Raw genomic sequence first — 16532 nt, forward strand, 5'->3', positions numbered from 1 at the left:
TGTCTTTAATCAATTGGTGCAAGATAAGTTGAGATTGGATGACATGTTTCACAATTTTACATTTATTGATTTTACAGTGAGATAATTGCTGTAATTTGATAACTAGAATTTTTTCTTTAACATTTATTACCCTCTGCATGTTGAATACGAAAAAAATCTTTAATTATGCTGTCTTTTTAATTTCTTAACATTACCCAGACCAGACTATTATATACTTACGTAGAAGAATTCTGTCAGCCTGTAAATGTTCTCCGTTTTGTAACATATTATTTTGTGACAATACATTAAATACTTCAAGACGAGCCCGTTCAAGGTTCAACAAAAATAATTGTATTTGTAAAGATCTGCATAATTTGTATTACGGATTTACATTAAACGTTAAAGGCTTTTTGTATGTTTTTGATGACACGAAACAAGAAATAAGTTAAAAGTAAATATTTAATTTGTCCGAATTAAACTTTGAAAAAGCCTTTACATTGCTTCATATATTGAATATTTATAGATGTTTCAACAGATATTATGCTGGTGTTGTTAAATGGTGTTTTATAATCAGAATTCTAGATACGATATATGATTTTCAAAATAAAGGCTTGTTGAATTTATTGTAGTATATGTCTTTGTAGATAAGGAATTTTTATATTTGTACCAATCGACATTTATCTATACAAAGCTTGTAAATTTTCCTGTTTTTAAACAAAAAGCTTGTCAAGTAGTTCAGTCATGTAAGATTTTACAGTTTTTAAACAAAAGGCTTGTCGAGTAGTTCAGTAATGTAAGATTTTACAGTTTTTAAACAAAAGGCTTGTCAAGTAGTTCAGTCATGTAAGATTTGACAGTTTTTAAACAAAAGGCTTGTCAAGTAGTTCAGTCATGTAAGATTTTACAGTTTTTAAACAAAAAGCTTGTCAAGTAGTTCAGTAATGTAAGATTTTACAGTTTTTAAACAAAAGGCTTGTCAAGTAGTTCAGTCATGTAAGATTTGACAGTTTTTAAACAACAGGCTTGTCGAGTAGTTCAGTCATGTAAGATTTTACAGTTTTTAAACAAAAGGCTTGTCAAGTAGTTCAGTCATGTAAGATTTGACAGTTTTTAAACAAAAGGCTTGTCGAGTAGTTCAGTCATGTAAGATTTTACAGTTTTTAAACAAAAGGCTTGTCAAGTAGTTCAGTCATGTAAGATTTTACAGTTTTTAAACAAAAGGCTTGTCAAGTAGTTCAGTCATGTAAGATTTTACAGTTTTTACAGTTTTTAAACAAAAAGCTTCTCAAGTAGTTCAGTAATGTAAGATTTGACAGTTTTTAAACAAAAGGCTTGTCAAGGAGTTCAGTCATGTAAGATTTGACAGTTTTTAAACAAAAAGGCTTGTCAAGTAGTTCAGTCATGTAAGATTTGACAGTTTTTAAACAAAAGGCTTGTCAAGTAGTTCAGTCATGTAAGATTTGACAGTTTTTAAACAAAAGGCTTGTCAAGTAGTTCAGTCATGTAAGATTTGACAGTTTTTAAACAAAAGGCTTGTCAAGTAGTTCAGTCATGTAAGATTTTACAGTTTTTAAACAAAAAGCTTGTCAAGTAGTTCAGTCATGTAAGATTTGACAGTTTTTAAACAAAAAGCTTGTCAAGTAGTTCAGTCATGTAAGATTTGACAGTTTTTAAACAAAAGGCTTGTCAAGTAGTTCAGTAATGTAAGATTTGACAGTTTTTAAACAAAAGGCTTGTCAAGTAGTTCAGTCATGTAAGATTTGACAGTTTTTAAACAAAAGGCTTGTCAAGTAGTTCAGTCATGTAAGATTTTACAGTTTTTAAACAAAAGGCTTGTCAAGTAGTTCAGTAATGTAAGATTTGACAGTTTTTAAACAAAAGGCTTGTCAAGTAGTTCAGTCATGTAAGATTTGACAGTTTTTAAACAAAAGGCTTGTCGAGTAGTTCAGTCATGTAAGATTTTACAGTTTTTAAACAAAAGGCTTGTCAAGTAGTTCAGTAATGTAAGATTTGACAGTTTTTAAACAAAAAGGCTTGTCAAGTAGTTCAGTCATGTAAGATTTGACAGTTTTTAAACAAAAGGCTTGTCAAGTAGTTCAGTCATGTAAGATTTGACAGTTTTTAAACAAAAGGCTTGTCAAGTAGTTCAGTCATGTAAGATTTGACAGTTTTTAAACAAAAGGCTTGTCAAGTAGTTCAGTCATGTAAGATTTGACAGTTTTTAAACAAAAGGCTTGTCGAGTAGTTCAGTCATGTAAGATTTTACAGTTTTTAAACAAAAGGCTTGTCGAGTAGTTCAGTCATGTAAGATTTTACAGTTTTTAAACAAAAGGCTTGTCAAGTAGTTCAGTCATGTAAGATTTTACAGTTTTTACAGTTTTTAAACAAAAAGCTTGTCAAGTAGTTCAGTAATGTAAGATTTGACAGTTTTTAAACAAAAGGCTTGTCAAGGAGTTCAGTCATGTAAGATTTGACAGTTTTTAAACAAAAAGGCTTGTCAAGTAGTTCAGTCATGTAAGATTTGACAGTTTTTAAACAAAAGGCTTGTCAAGTAGTTCAGTCATGTAAGATTTGACAGTTTTTAAACAAAAGGCTTGTCAAGTAGTTCAGTCATGTAAGATTTGACAGTTTTTAAACAAAAGGCTTGTCAAGTAGTTCAGTCATGTAAGATTTTACAGTTTTTAAACAAAAAGCTTGTCAAGTAGTTCAGTCATGTAAGATTTGACAGTTTTTAAACAAAAAGCTTGTCAAGTAGTTCAGTCATGTAAGATTTGACAGTTTTTAAACAAAAGGCTTGTCAAGTAGTTCAGTAATGTAAGATTTGACAGTTTTTAAACAAAAGGCTTGTCAAGTAGTTCAGTCATGTAAGATTTGACAGTTTTTAAACAAAAGGCTTGTCAAGTAGTTCAGTCATGTAAGATTTTACAGTTTTTAAACAAAAGGCTTGTCAAGTAGTTCAGTAATGTAAGATTTGACAGTTTTTAAACAAAAGGCTTGTCAAGTAGTTCCGTCATGTAAGATTTTACAGTTTTTAAACAAAAAGCTTGTCAAGTAGTTCAGTCATGTAAGATTTTACAGTTTTAAAACAAAAGGCTTGTCAAGTAGTTCAGTCATGTAAGATTTGACAGTTTTTAAACAAAAAGCTTGTCAAGTAGTTCAGTCATGTAAGATTTGACAGTTTTTAAACAAAAAGCTTGTCAAGTAGTTCAGTCATGTAAGATTTTACAGTTTTTAAACAAAAAGCTTGTCAAGTAGTTCAGTCATGTAAGATTGTACAGTTTTTAAACAAAAGGCTTGTCAAGTAGTTCAGTCATGTAAGATTTTACAGTTTTTAAACAAAAGGCTTGTCAAGTACTTCAGTCATGTAAGATTTTACAGTTTTTAAACAAAAGGCTTGTCAAGTAGTTCAGTCATGTAAGATTTTACAGTTTTTAAACAAAAGGCTTGTCAAGTAGTTCAGTCATGTAAGATTTGACAGTTTTTAAACAAAAAGCTTGTCAAGTAGTTCAGTCATGTAAGATTTGACAGTTTTTAAACAAAAGGCTTGTCAAGTAGTTCAGTCATGTAAGATTTTACAGTTTTTAAACAAAAGGCTTGTCAAGTAGTTCAGTCATGTAAGATTTGACAGTTTTTAAACAAAAGGCTTGTCAATTAGTTCAGTCATGTAAGATTTTACAGTTTTTAAACAAAAGACTTGTCAAGTAGTTCAGTCATGTAAGATTTTACAGTTGAGACTAGTGATATGTTACATACATTTGAATATCTCTCTTAAGTGATTTAGCGTAATAAATTCCTTGCTATGGATTCAAGAAAAAGTATGATGACTTTTCACAGAAATACACTTTTTAAAATAAACCAAGAACGTTTGTCAACATTACACGACGGGTGCCACATGTGGAGTATTTTTGTGATTTTACTTTTGAAACCATGAATTTGATAACAATTTTATATATGAAACGTAGTAAAAAAATAACCAGAACCATCTTAGATCAATTTCTTCCAAGTGAACTTACGCCATTACAATTTATATAATCTTTTATGTTTTATGCACGCATATTGACGAATATTGGTCCGAGTAGACTTACGATGTTCCGTGTGAACTATGTTGTTATACAATTGTTAGATATGTGTTTTGTTTATACGTCAATCGGCAAACCTCGACAATTTCCGCTACCATACATCAGATTGTTACACTTGCATAATGAGGTATACGTCAGTGAACAGGTTACGAACGAACTGAAATATCCAACTGATATATAGACGTCAAATTGTCGCATTATTTTTATATAGCATATAAAAATTCATTCCGAAATAGCTGCTATGTATTTTGACAAAGGATTAAAAAAACAATTGAAAATATATATAAATGCAAACATATATAAATGAATATGTTGTCTTTTTCTCTTGAAATCCTATCATGTAGGAGTGTTTATATAACTGGAATACATTTGATTGTTAGACCTGATATATATTTACTGAAATCAATTTCATCAAATGTCATTCATTTAAAAACAGAATACAAAAATGACGGTAAACAATTAAAACATTGTGAAGGAGATATTAAAAAGTTATTACCCTGTCTGTTTATAGAATACGTGAAGTGTATTGTGGATCAAACGAGTGCTATCATAAGTTATACAAGTTAATACTCGTAGACGTAGACCATTTGTACTATGCTTTACTATGCATACCCGATACCCTGAGAGACTGTATGCCATATGTCAATGGTGTAGTAGTGAAACAAGCAATATGTTTTCATCCAGTAAGATGTAGGAGATTGTATAATGACAATACGAAACAAAACTTACAATTGCTTTGTCATTTGGTCTCTTGTGAAGAGTTGTCTCATTGGCAATCATACCATATCTTCTTGATAAGAATAACATGAAGTATTACGTGTACACTGACATTAGGTCATAATAATCAAATGTTTTGTCTTAGAATGCATATGCACTAGTCATAAAATGTTTTTTTTTTGTTTGGAATGCTTTTTTGGATTATATTTCACTAAGTACCAATAAAAGATTGGAAAGCAAAATATACATACCAGGTTGGGAGCACCAAAGCAATTTTGCCCGATGGAGTCAGACACTAACATGTCGCAAATAAATCAAATAAATATTTTATGACTTTGCATCAACTAAAACTTGTATCGCAATAGTTCATTGAATGTTATTCGATTTACAATGCATTTGTTGTGTATAATGGTATTAATACAATAAAAGTAAGGATTCAAAGCTCCATCTGTACTTGTTTTTCCTCCGCTTTGTAACCCATTTGTAACAAATTTCTCCCTCATTCTATATAAAATGCGGCATGACAAAAAGTGATCCAAAAATGTTCTTGTCCTATGTATACAGGTGTTAGATTGTCCAAAAGCTTCACCAACGTTAAAAGTTATCCTTTACAAAGAAAATTAAAACACAAAATTTTAGGCTTTATATCACGTAAATAAACAAAATTAGGAGGTGTGATGTGATTTCAATTGAGAAAATTATCCATATATAATCAATAAGTAGTTCATTATAGAAATAAGATAGGAATAAAGTGCTTTCGAATCATTTAAGTGTTAAGCTTTATCTAACATCGAATGTAACTGTATAGGGATATATAAACATGTGCTAGCTATTAAACCAAGAGTTCCAAATGGTGAAGTTGAAATCATCTCTTCGTAAATTTTACGGACGCCATCACGAGTTGGTTGACCGTTATGGAATAACCGTTTCACAAATGATATCGGATATGTTCCTTACGTCGTAACTACAATCCCCTTCCCTTTCATGAATGTGACCTACCGAATTAGACTATTTACCGGATTTGTAATCACATAAGCAACACGACGGATGCCGTATGTGGAGCAGGATCTGCTTACCCTTCCGGAGCACCTGAGATCACCCCTAGTTTTTGGTAGGGTTCGTGTTGTTTATTCTTTAGATTTGTATGTTGTGTCATGTTTACTATTGTTTTTCTGTTTGTCTTTTTAAATTTTTAGCCGTGGCGTTGTCAGTTTGTTTTAGATTTATGAGTTTGACTGTCCCTTTGGTATCTTTCGTCCCTCTTTCATCACGTGGAGTATTTTGTTTTACACTTTCTACATAATATTTGAAATTGCACGTGGCTGTATTACTCATATTACTATCACCAATTATAGCTTTAATTCCAACTCATAATTGAAAAAAAATATTATGAAAACGTGAACCGTGTACACATGTCTGTAATGAACTCCTATATTTGTTGAGGGTGTCATAGTTTCTAGACACAGAACAGTATTATCTTTATAGCTTGACAATGCATCAAATAAATATTTCACACCAATAGCTTATTTATTATAATTCCAACAACAATATAAACTTGTAGTGCTGAATGTTAGTAATACAATAAAAATAAGGATGTACAATCTCCATTTGTCTATAAAACCCTTTTTCCTCCTCATTTTTGCCATATTTTCAAATTATTCTTCCTCATTGTATAAAATATGTTATGTAAAAGAATTCAAAACATCGAAAATGATTTTGTCCGAAAAAGTAATTCAACAATGCTTCACAAACGGTAAACGGTATCCCTTACAAAGGAAAATACTATCATAAAATATTGTGATTATATCAAGTAAATAATATATAAAAAGAGGAGACGAGGCATCATTGCAAATTGGAAAATTATCCTCAAGGGACAAATTTATTTAAGAAACAAGATATACTGCAAGTAAGTAAAAAGCGTTAAAGTTTTATCAAAAGCTTTAAAATATGTAACTGTAAAAGAAAAAAACAAACAGGTGCTTTCATCATGTGAAAGGTGTTGTTTGACATTGGTCAAGAGGTCATAGGTTCTGGACACTGGACAGTCGCTGTTGTCAAAGATGTCTGAGTTGCATGAGTTTAATTCCAGTCGAGTAAAAGATATTATTAAAAAATAACTATAAATTATTTGTTAAAAAAGTAATACTGAATTCCAGATATAGAAAAAAATAAAATTCCCTACACATTGTACATTTCCGACACACATTCATCATGGACGGTCGTTACCACAAGCCACATAATATAAAACGTTAGATTGTAAGACTCTCAGAGAACAGGAGAGACTCTAATCTTAAATTGTAAAACTCTCAGAGAACAGGAGAGATGCTAATCTTAGATTGTAAAACTCTCGGAGAACAGGAGAGGTGCTAATCTTAGATTGTAAGACTCTCGGAGAACAGGAGAGATGCTAATCTTAGATTGTAAGACTCTCGGAGAACAGGAGAGATGTTAATCTTAGATTGTAAGACTCTCGGAGAACAGGAGAGATGCAAATCTTAGATTGTAAGACTCTCAGAGAACAGGACAGATGCTAATCTTAGATTGTAAGACTCTCAGAGAACAGGAGAGATGCTAATCTTAGATTGTAAGACTCTCAGAGAACAGGAGAGATGCTAATCTTAGATTGTAAGACTATCAGAGAACAGGAGAGATGCTAATCTTAGATTATAAGACTCTCAGAGAACAAGAGAGATGCTAATCTAAGATTGTAAGACTCTCAGAGAACAGGAAAGATGCTAATCTTAGATTGTAAAACTCTCAGAGAACAGGACAGATGCTAATCTTAGATTGTAAGACTCTCAGAGAACAGGAGAGATGCTAATCTTAGATTGTAAGACTCTCAGAGAACAGGAGAGATGCTAATCTTAGATTGTAAGACTATCAGAGAACAGGAGAGATGCTAATCTTAGATTATAAGACTCTCAGAGAACAAGAGAGATGCTAATCTAAGATTGTAAGACTCTCAGAGAACAGGAGAGATGCTAATCTTAGATTGTAAGACTATCAGAGAACAGGAGAGATGCTAATCTTAGATTATAAGACTCTCAGAGAACAGGAGAGATGCTAATCTTAGATTGTAAGACTCTCAGAGAACAGGAGAGATGCTAATCTTAGATTGTAAGACTCTCAGAGAACAAGAGAGATGCTAATCTAAGATTGTAAGACTCTCAGAGAACAGGAGAGATGCTAATCTTAAGCCGACAGTTTGTTTGACTATTCTTATATTTGATTATTCATATATAATGATAGATTATCGTTGATCATCTCAACGAGATTGATTTTCTCGCTTGACCTGGTACAGCGAAAGTGAGAAAAGCAAACGAGTTGAGATGACCAATGATAATCTGTTTATCGCTATTTTACCTATGACGACGTTGTAAATTTCATGTCAATTTCGTTAGCAACGCCACGAGGCCTCCTTTGTTTCTAGCGATAATTTTTCCATCTCAAGCGAGAAGCATGATATGAAAATTATCACAAAAAAAAAGATCAAAGGAAAAATGCACAAAATAGCGATAATATAAGATATATACCGTTTTGAATAAGATTTGACAATTGAAATGTTTGTGTCCTAGGCTTTCAGATGTTAGGATTATAATCCTGGTACCTTTGATAACTATTTAGATCGTCTCAAAAAGTGATTTAACAATGCATCCAAATGGTAAAATTTACATAACAAAGAAAAATACGGTCATAAATAATTATGCTTATAGCAAGTGCCTATATAAAAACGATGACGATGTGGTAGGATTGCATTCATAGACCAATTACTTAATTTTCGAAATTAGATAAGCCTCATGAAAATTCAAAGCAATTTAATCTTTCATCGCATTGTATTGTAGAGGATAATACAAACATGTTCTTTCATCACGAGTAAGGTGTTGTCTGACATTTTTCCTACCTAAAATATACATTCACACGTGTTGTATTAATTACTCGTATCATTATCACTAAATATATTGAATTTCACTCGTAAAGTGACAGTCTTTAGCTACATGTAGATAAAGTGGTAACACATGCCTGTAATGAACAGTTATAGCTGGTCAAGTGCACCTGGACATATGACAGACGCTGTTTACAAACTATAATATGACTGAAATTTTGTACAATTAATCATTATTTTAAAATTTACGTCCTTTTTCCTGTAAACATGTGTATCCACCCAAAATCAACCTGATTGAGGTTTTACTCGTACAAAATATCTCCACATACCGTTAGTTACTTGCACCTTAGAAATCAGACTACAAATGTTATGCAATTTTCGGTTTATCCGTTCTCCCTCGTTTGTACTAGATTCTAAGTACCTCAAATAGTTCAAACTGCTTTGATAATAAAATAGAAGGACCTTTCATGCCTGATTTTGGCTTTATAAAAGATTTGATTTATAAGTTCATAATTTTTTTTCATATTTTAAGGACATTCATAACATCATAAATATCAAATAAGATGTATAATGTCGTAACTTTGTCTACGTCATCAAATGCACAAGTTTAATTTAAATGCAGAAAATCGCCATTTTTATCTTTCACTTGTAACTCGTAAATTGTGAATCTTTTTTTTATTTTGTGAACCGCAGTCGTGTTACTTTTAAGTTTCCAATATATTTGAATCTGTGTTATGTTAAGGCATAGAATGTAGTCATGCAAAAATACGACAATTAATGAGGAAATTAAAGACATCTTGTTCTTATATGTACCAAAAGCGCAATATATATAAAAAAAATTATATCCTGTACCAATATAATATATAATGGAATGACAGATCTGAAATAAACAAATAAATGCATTTAAAAATAGTACTTTGCAAAAGATAATGAAAATTGATTATTCGACTCAATAAAAAAGTATACAATGAATTCATGCACTGGTACGAAGATTAAAAGTTTGTACGCGAGACGCGCGTTTCGTTTACAAACAATACATAAGTAACGCTTGAATCAAAAATATCAAAAGGACAAAAGAAAGAACGAAGTTGAAAAGACAACATTGAAAGTTAATTACAAGTAAATAAGAAAATATAAAGTTTGAAATACAATAAGAAAAGTTAATGAAACTTAATAAAATACTCCACCGAAACATTTTGATCTATGTATCAAATTGAAAATCATTGAAGTTATATATACCTTAAACTACTGGCCACGACTTAAAACGTTGCTTGGATTTATTTCGCATAAGCAATATCGAAAAACATCCCAACATACAAGATAGAACAAGCCATAACCAATTACAATTGACAATATAGACCAATATTTCAGTTTACTAGATAAAATAAGCAAAAACAAGAAAAAAATCAACTGTTAAGAAAAGTTGTTCGTGAATGAAACAGTACATGACTGACATTCGGTACATTGAAAAATTTGATCGTAAAAGATAACGTAAAGGTGTTGCGATCGGATTATGAAATATCTGGTATCAGATCGTAAAAGGAATAAAATACATTCATCTTCTGAATCTGTGAAAACTACCTTTGTATTAACAACAGGGCGGAATTAAGTAATCCGAAGATATAAATATGTCGGTTAAAATATTTCGACATCCTTTAATACTATTGTGCATCTTTAAAGTTAACCAAAAAAAAATGTCAGTTTAAAAAAAAAACACAAAGGGAGACGCATTACCCTATGCAAATCATTATTTTTTATTTTTATTTTGGACCAACAATTAACACATATAAGTAAACCATGATATTCGTCATCTTCAAATTTTGTTTGGCCTATTCAACTTTTTTTATGCAAGTGTCACTAATGATCATTAAGAGACGTTATGCGTGTCTGGCGTACAAAATTTTAACGACCGTTGTATTATGAAATTTTAGGTAAAATACGGAAAGATTAATATATCTGTCAAAAATTGTTTAACTTTCTTAATAATACTGTTCACTTAGGTGGAGCAAAAAACACCGAAAAAGCAGTCAATTTATTTTCGATCTATGAGTTTGACTGTCCCTCTATTTCTCCCTTCTTTTTTAAATATTACGGCTGTTTGGGTTGCTCACTAATATTGCCAATATAACGAAACCATAAACAACAGTTTTACTGTCCATCAAGTGGGAGATTTAGCAAACGGTAAAAAACCTCGATTAAGCAGTTCATTTTCTTCGGAAAATGCATGTATCAAATCAGGGATGTTGCAGGTTTTTTTCTCTCTTGTTCCGTTGATTGATAGCGTTTGAATTTCTTTTTTTTTTTTTTTTTACTTTTTGTGTTTGCCTTGGAATTCGGTATTGTTGTTTAGCATTTCTATATCTTTTATCATCGGCGTCGTCGTCATAATGTTTAAAGTTTTAAAAACTTTGATGAATTATCAAACTTAGACAGAAGCTTCTTTTGATCAAAAAGTTTGAATTCAGTTCAAAGTTCTTTTCAAAATAATTGTTTCGATTTTCCCGTCTTTATCTGCTAAATGACAGTTAACATTATATGTTCACAATTGTAGACGAGAAACAGGGTCCGGAAGACCATTTATTGAATTTTTCACCATCAACTGTACTATTATATTTCTTTCCTCATTTTTTTGATTTCATAAACACCATCATCGTAAACAATTGTATGTGTTAATCAGTGTATTTATAAAGGTGATTTTGTTTGTCTAAGAGAAATAAGTAATAAAGTCCCTGGCTTTATTATTTATCAGGTTTACATTGATAACAATCATTGAAATTAAAAACGCATTTTAGATACAGGCATAGCGAAAAAGACGAGAAAAAAATATCGAAAAATCCAACCGAAGGAACATCAGCCTAAAAAGGAATAATTAAGAAGTCGTCTCTTTTGTCGTACATTTTAGTACCACGGTTACCGTGTGAAATGTTAAGCCGAATGCAGAAAAAGAGAGACATGGCTTTTCATAAAAAAAAAAATTTTTTTAAAAGTTGCCTTGTGTATATTTCAGATTTTCTGATTTTGGCCATAATCTTAGTATGAAATTCAAAACAGTGTAGCTGTGGCCATTGATTGACCCATCAAAATCATCCATTGACTGGGACAATTTACGTGAACGTTTGTCTGTAACAACCACTGTTCATGACGTACCTACGATAGACATTTAAACTGTGGGGTCACCAAAGGTTTCTTAACGCCTTTAATTATAAAATAATTCGAAAAATTAATCAGGAATAACCTTTGTGTTTTGATTTATATAATTGATATAAATCAAAATATCGTGTTATTTCTGATTAATTTTTCGAATTACTTTATTTAGGTGTTGAGAACCTTTGGTGACCCCATAGTTTAAGTGTCTTTAAAAAGTACATAGTGAGCATTGGTCGTTACATACAAACGTTCACCTAAATTGTCCGAGTCAATGAATGATTTTAATGTGTCAATCAATGGCCACAGCTACACTGTTTTGAATTTCATACTAATTGATAACAATACAGCAACAAGTTTTCTTTTAGAAGGGTGTAAGTCGTACCCATAAGATTCAAAACCAGTCGATTAACTTTAACAAATACGTACATAATAGTTGACGTAGAGAAAATTTAAGGCTTTAAAAATCTTATCACAGTTCAAGTTGTTACATCTAACAGAAGAAGATTGTTTATGGGTTGAATTTTTAAAAAAATGAACTATTTCGAATGGCCATTTAATTTAATAAGGGAACTGTTTCATAAATTGATCGGAACTTTTGTATGGAGAGTCAAAACATTACAACTGTCACCGGAATTTTAAAACCAGTAAATTTCGAAAAAAAGAGACAATGCCATGACAAAAATTAAACAAAACGAACAAATAGTACAATTAGTCTGCACAACACAACATAGTGAAATAATAAATATCAACTTAAACAGGTGTGAAGTATGTAAGGGTATCCTGATATTGCTCCTCCATCTTGTTACAAAGGTTTTTAGCTGCTGATGAACGTATCAACTCGGTAACATGTTCGCTTGGTTGTTAGGGTTGTAACAATAAGCAGTCCGTCTGACTAGGGTCAGTACGCCAATCAAAAATGATAATATACCACGCTCTATGCACGCTTCGAAACCTCAATCAAGGCATATCCTCCATGGATAGAAGGTGACATAATAGAAGTCAAAATGTCTTCCTTCATACCAACAAAGTCTCTTTTCCAGTAAAAGTCTATAGAAATTCTTCATCAATTTGCACAACCCTCAAAGTTTCTATAGTATTTATTGTGAATGCGTTTACGTCCTCAATACGAACAGTAATGTAGGCAAACACCAATCAATCAAACTCGATTCAGCAATCTAAAGAATGAATACATATTTGATTCAGCAATCTAAAGAATGAATACATATTTGATTCAAACAATCTAAAGAATGAATACATATTTGTTTCAAACAATCTAAAGAATGAATACATATTTGATTCAGCAATCTAAAGAATGAATACATATTTGATTCAAACAATCTAAAGAATGAATACATATTTGATTCAAACAATCTAAAGAATGAATACATATTTGATTCAAACAATCTAAAGAATGAATACATATTTGATTCAGCAATCTTAAGAATGAATACATATTTGATTCAAACAATCTAAAGAATGAATACATATTTGATTCAAACAATCTAAAGAATGAATACATATTTGATTCAGCAATCTAAAGAATGAATACATATTTGATTCAGCAATCTAAAGAATGAATACATATTTGATTCAAACAATCTAAAGAATGAATACATATTTGATTCAGCAATCTAAAGAATGAATACATATTTGATTCAGCAATCTAAAGAATAAATACATATTTGATTCAAACAATCTAAAGAATGAATACATATTTGATTCAGCAATCTAAAGAATGAATACATATTTGATTCAAACAATCTAAAGAATGAATACATATTTGATTCAGCAATCTAAAGAATGAATACATATTTGATTTAAACAATCTAAAGAATGAATACATATTTGATTCAGCAATCTAAAGAATGGATACATATTTGATTCAGCAATCTAAAGAATGAATACATATTTGATTCAGCAATCTAAAGAATGAATACATATTTGATTCAGCAATTTAAAGAATGAATACATATTTGATTCAGCAATCTAAAGAATGAATACATATTTGATTCAGCAATCTAAAGAATGAATACATATTTGATTCAGCAATCTAAAGAATGAATACATATTTGATTCAGCAATCTAAAGAATGAATACATATTTGATTCAGCAATCTAAAGAATGAATAAATATTTACATTTGATTCAGCGATCTAAAGAATGAATACATATTTGATTCAGCAATCTAAAGAATGTATACATATTTGATTCAGCAATCTAAAGAATGAATACATATTTGATTCAGCAATCTAAAGAATGAATACATATTTGATTCAGCAATCTAAAGAATGAATACATATTTGATTCAGCAATCTAAAGAATGAATACATAATTGATTTAGCAATCTAAAGAATGAATACATATTTGATTCAGCAATCTAAAGAATGAATACATATTTGATTCAGCAATCTAAAGAATGAATACATATTTGATTCAGCAATCTAAAGAATGAATACATATTTGATTCAGCAATCTAAAGAATGAATACATATTTGATTCAAACAATATAAAGTACATTGTAAAACAATATGTTTTTTATTGGATAACTTATGGAAAATTTTCTTACATTTTGTTGTATTTTAATCTTTTAACTGGTTGTCCATTTTACAGACAGTATATAAAGACATTTTTGTAAAAATAAAAGTCGACTTCGCAACATGTGATTTAATATACGATAATAAACACCATTAGCGTTGGAGTTTAATGCCTAAATAATCCTATTCATGTAGAGTCTACAATAATTTTCCAAATAAAATAATTCTCGTCTATCGTATCTTTAGAATACAATAATACATTAAAACAGATGTATTTTAGTACTAGCATCAGCAACAGGCTTAATCTTCCTAACATTGAGAGGTCACTTTAACGTTATTGCTCCTTTGTGTCACATTTTAATGTTTTAGTCGTCTTAAGGTTTCTTTCATATCTGCTGATTAATTTTATTTCTTTTAAATAATGTAGTAATTCGTCAACGTAATATAACGAAGAACTCTGCTCTTGAAAGTAATGATTAGATTATTTAAATGGCCCCCACATTCCACAGAATGTTTTATATTCAGTTGATATGTTGTCATTCCTCCTTATGATGGCATAAAAAAGAATTTACTACTTCATTTAGAACATAGGTTTTGTAGAAAATGATGTAGTTGTATGAACGAGAATATGAATTTCATTACATTAAAGCTACGTGGGTGAGTCAGAATGAACAAAGTTAATTTTATTTATTTATAGAAGCCATATTTTGTACAAAACTACTCTTATTCAAACAAAATGACAGCCTTAACCTGCTTAATTTTTTATGTTGGAAACGTTTTTTTGTTATGTTGTTTGTTGTCGTTTAATTGTACAGAAAGTTTGCATTCATAAGAATGTTTGTTTTCTTTGTCCCGGGTTTTCCCTTTTCTAGTTTGAAACAAACTACACACAAGAAGTCCAAACAAGCCAGATCATTGAATTTTACATTTAGATATATTGATGATGTTCTTTTTATAAACAATCCAAACTTGTCTGATTGGGTTCCATTAATATATCATCCAGAACTTGAAATTTTAATAAAAAAAACAGACACGGCTTCCTCTGTCTCATCTTCAGACTTATACCTTAAATTTGACGTAAGCTGTCATCTCAGTATCAGAATCCAAGACACGCCAGACCTTAGTGCCAATATATTAAAATCACCTGCATATATGATTACCATTTTCCAAATCATTTGGTATCCAAGAACGTGTAGCTGCTACTCAGACGTCCCCAATGTCTGACCAGAATGTTCATGACCCAGGGTTTTGTCAAAATCGTCCTTTTTTTATAAAAAGGTTCATCGAAAGGTACAAGGACCTTGTTGATAAATATTACGTTTCAACTTCATAAATAATACATCTAATTATTTTTTTGTTGTTGACATCTTTGTTTGATTTTACATTGATAAAGTTTTCAACACTATAAAATTGAGGAAGGAAATTGGGAATGTGTCAAAGCGACAACAACCCGACCATAGAGTAGACAACAGTCGCAGGCCACCAATAGATCTTCAATTTAGCGAGAAACTCCCGCACACAGAGGCGTCCTTCAGCTGGCCCCTTAAAAATATGTATACTAGTACAGTGATAATGGACGTTATACTAAACTCCGAATTATACACAAGAAACTAAAATTAAAAAGCACACAAGACTAACAGAGGCTCCTGACTTGGGACAGGCGCAAAATTGCTATGTTTACTGCTGTGTCCCGATTCTATTTGATCATTTTTGCATTTATACTAACTATTATATCTGTTAGTAGTGTTCACACATTGTTGTCACTATAATGGAATTTTATGCGACTGTCATACAAGTGAGAGGTTTATCTAGCTAAGAAACCTGGTTTTATCCACAATTTTCTAAAAAGATTAATGCATGTACAAATTCAGAAATATTACCTTTTATCCATTCCTTTTAAGTGTGTTTGAGCTTTTAATTTTGCCATTTGATTACGGACTTTCCGTTTTGAATTTCTCTCGGAGCTAAGTGTTTTTGTTACTCTACTATTTATTCACATTTTCTAAAAGATTGTTGCTGTGCCATTCATCAGACCTGCAGGATTTTTTTCTTGGATTCACTTACAATAGCGGAGCGATATTAGCGACCTCATCTTTTTCCTAAGCTAAAGGACTATTAATTGTAAATAGTTATCAAAGGTACCAGGATTATAATGTAGTACGCCAGACGCGCGTTTCGTCTACATAAGACTCAT

Source organism: Mytilus edulis, chromosome 4 (assembly GCF_963676685.1).
Source record: "Mytilus edulis chromosome 4, xbMytEdul2.2, whole genome shotgun sequence".
NCBI lineage: Eukaryota > Metazoa > Mollusca > Bivalvia > Mytilida > Mytilidae > Mytilus > Mytilus edulis.